A 3783-nucleotide genomic window follows, 5' to 3' on the forward strand; every position below is an offset into this window, starting at 1 on the left:
AGACTTAGGACAACTTGAAGAGTTCTTGAATTTGTTTCTTCTGGGGGTGAGTTCCCTTGACTTATCTTATGACTATCTATCATCTTAGGCTTGAATAAATGGTGCAAATGTATGGGGACTAGTTAGAGAAGATGAGTTTCTATCTTAGCATTGAGAATTGAATAATAGCCTTTAAATATTAGTTTAATTGGTGAGTCTTGCCAATAGTAAGATGGATTTCATGAAGTAGTAAATCATAAGCTTGAATCTCTAATTCAGACTAAGATTGATTAAGGATAAAAAGGGGGATCGTTCGAAACAAGAGCGAATAATTTGAGAGTTATGTTGAGGTTGTACAATGTGAAGTCGACTCGAGGGTTATGTCTGAATTGGTAAGTTCTAGTATGTCATAGGCTATAGGGGACATTGGTTGGATAACAGAAATGGAGACTCTAGTGGTTATTGTGTTACTTACCGTTGGTGAGAGATGATATTATTTATTGTGCTATATTTTCGTAATTACCTATATGGTTATTGAGCTTGAATATATGTTTGTTGGTTGGTGTTCCCGAGTTGTACGACATCTTGCTAAGGTAAGGCTTAATTTTAAGATCTCTGAGTTAAATTCCGTCGTATTAAAGTAATGGTGATCTTAGTTAAATTAGTTTTCTAAGTCAGAATGAACTTAGTGAAGCAGGTGCCTGAGTCCTGGTTTGTTGAGATAGATATGAGGAATAATTAATAAATTGATAGTAGTTGAGATTTGTCTAAGTGTTGATATACTGTTGGGACTTGTCATAATGTGAGAAATATAGGATGTTAAACAGTTCCAATAGGACAAGATGTTATAAAGATTGTCCTAATGAAGTAGTCTCGAGGAAACAAGGTAAATGAGTTGGTGGAATAAACAAAGCGTGTTGAGATATGAAATCTTAGTTTACTGATCTAAGAAAGATTTGTTGATTACATTAGTGATCATAAGGGTCTAGAGAAGTTGTAATCATTAGAGGTATAAACTGGGATTAGTATGATCAAACTTCGATATATTAGATGACGCATATGTGTTGTAGCAATTCCTGTGGTAGGTTCGAGTATAGAAATATAGAAATATAAAAACTGGGTCTTTTAGCTAAGCTGTAAGAAGCTTTGACTGATAAGATGAACGGATAGTGGTTAGGGCGCACTTAGTTCCGTAGAGGCTTCTGCGTGGTTATAATGCATGTCCTTGGGTTATTGTCAACTTTTGTACTCACCTTCTTTGTTCGAGGACGAACAATGGGTAAATTGGTATCTGATGTAATGACCCGTTTGGTCGTTATAGTGGTTTGACACACTTAACCTTGTTGACCCGTCCCCCGAGTCCTGTTAGTAAGACACATGACTTAGTGAAGTCATTGGTTTGGGTCCCAAGGCATTCGGGGATGTTTGGAGTCTCGAGTGAAGGCTTAGTTTCATAGTGTTGGGGTTGACTTGGTCAACACCGGGTTAAAATGGTCTCTTTTGGGAATTTTGAGGTTACGGTTGAGTCTGTAACGTGGTTTAAAATCAAAACGCATTTATGGTTTGTGTTCGGGAGGTTCCGGATGAGTTTCGGGGGCTAAAATGAAGTTTTGAACATTTCAGAATTTTAGGCACCCGCTATAGCGACGCGGGCACCTGTTATAGCGAAAAATCTAGGCAGAATGTCCGTTTTAAGTTTTTTTTTTTTTTCAAGTGTTTCCCCTCATAAACCCAAAAATACTTCCCTAGAGCATAAGGGAGTATTTTCCTAGGACTAGGGTGGAGTTCCTTCTTAATGTTAAGTGCAAACCCTTATGTGATTCATTATCTGTCTTTCTTCAAATCTCATGACAAGCTTAAGCTCCATTAATGGTGGGTGCAAGATTAGAACTCAAAAAATTGATGAACTCTTCAATAGTTGAAGGGTTGGGGAGATAGCAATGGAAAATCATTCACAAGCACTTTGGGGTAAGATTCTAACCTAGTATTCATTTTTTATTGTCGATTATCATCATCTCATAGTCATCCTACACACTAATTATGAAGAACTAATGGGTTAAGAACCCTAGGGTTAAAAATAATAAAAAAAAAGAATTTGGATATCTTGTGATGAATAGAATTTCTTGAAATTAAGATTGAAGGTTAACTAGATGATCGGTAATATAATCGTGCACTAAGTTTCCCGTTTTACCCTCATGAACTCGAATGCACATTGTAGGGGTATTTTGGGTATTTTTCTAAAACTACAGCAATATGAGTATCGTTGGACTTGTTTAGACTCGTAGAGTGCTATTCTGACTATATTGTATCTAAATTTTTAATACAATTATAGTTTTGCCCTCGTGGCTCGGGTTTGGCTATTTTTGGTTCATTTTTGGATTTTGGGTAAAACTATGGCAAATGGTATCCTTAGATTCGTATTCTGACGTAGAATTCATATTTGATAGAGGTTAATTGTTTCAAGGTTCTCCAAAGAGGAAGGCAAGGCTAAGTTTTGGCGATTCGAGACTGTTGCTCGGCATCCAGGTAGGTTATGGCTTACTTTAGTTAGACTTTGATTAGCGAAACGTATGTATTGTGTAGAATTGACGGGACAAAGCATGATTAGGTCTTCAGACATGGTGTTTTGGTTGGATATTAGCTAGGTTGGTATGACTTCTAATTTTGTGGGCTCGTCGCCATTACTTTATGTACTGAAATATGAGGTGTAGTTGTATTCATACTGTGTCGATTCGGGATGGATTTCTATTAGGTTGATTGTTGTTGATGGTGGCTCGTTGCCCAGTTATTGTGATTGGACTTATTACCTAAATTATCGTGTTGTACTCAATTATCTCTTATTGTGACACATATCATCGAAGAAAGGAAGGATACTGATTTTAGACCTGAATTGTGATTTATATATCTATGATAGTACGTAGATGAACACTTGATGTATGATTTACTGTTGATGATAATATATAGAAAAACGGAGCATCTTGGTGACACAAGACTTAGGTGTGAGGCGTACTTGCTATACGTGGAAGTAAAGAGGGACATAGACTCTTATGTTGGTTGAGACGGGTTGTATGATTCATTTCATGGCTGAGTTGATCTAAGTCTTGATATGACTTATGGCTTTGTGACTTGTGCCTTCATCTTTAGTTTATTTTCATTGAATTACCATGTGTACACTCATTTACACATTCATACACTCATTACATGATGGAAATGGTTGGGTAATGATTCATGAAAGACTTATGGCATAATGCCTTGTATTTGACATTGATATTGCTAATTGTTCATAGTCCACACATGCTAATGAGCTGGAATACGTGGGGACATACATTGTGATGTGAAATTTGTAAAGAAGTTAATATAATCTTCTTGTTGAACTTGTGACACTATTTGATGCTAGTTGGGAGCTCGTGGTCTGAGGTTCATTTCGGAACGAGTGGAACATATATATATATATATATATATATATATATATATATATATATATATATATATATATATATATATATATATATATATATATATATATATATATAGATATATGAACATGCACATTTGACCGAGGGTGAGGATGTGACCTAGATTATGAGCTCGTGGTCCGAGGTTCATTCCGAAAACGAGTGGTACATGATGTGGATCCGCGTCTGAGGTTCTTTACGGAGCGGAGGATTTATGGCTCGGGTTTGATGAGTATCGGGAACGAGTGGTACATGGACACCATGGGTCCCCTGCAGGTTATGACTACTGAGCAATGACATTAGTTAGCATGTGTGTACAGTGTGTATTTGGCCAGAGCATTGCATACAC

This window comes from Lycium barbarum, chromosome 6 (genome assembly GCF_019175385.1).
Source record: "Lycium barbarum isolate Lr01 chromosome 6, ASM1917538v2, whole genome shotgun sequence".
Classification (NCBI taxonomy): Eukaryota; Viridiplantae; Streptophyta; class Magnoliopsida; order Solanales; family Solanaceae; genus Lycium; species Lycium barbarum.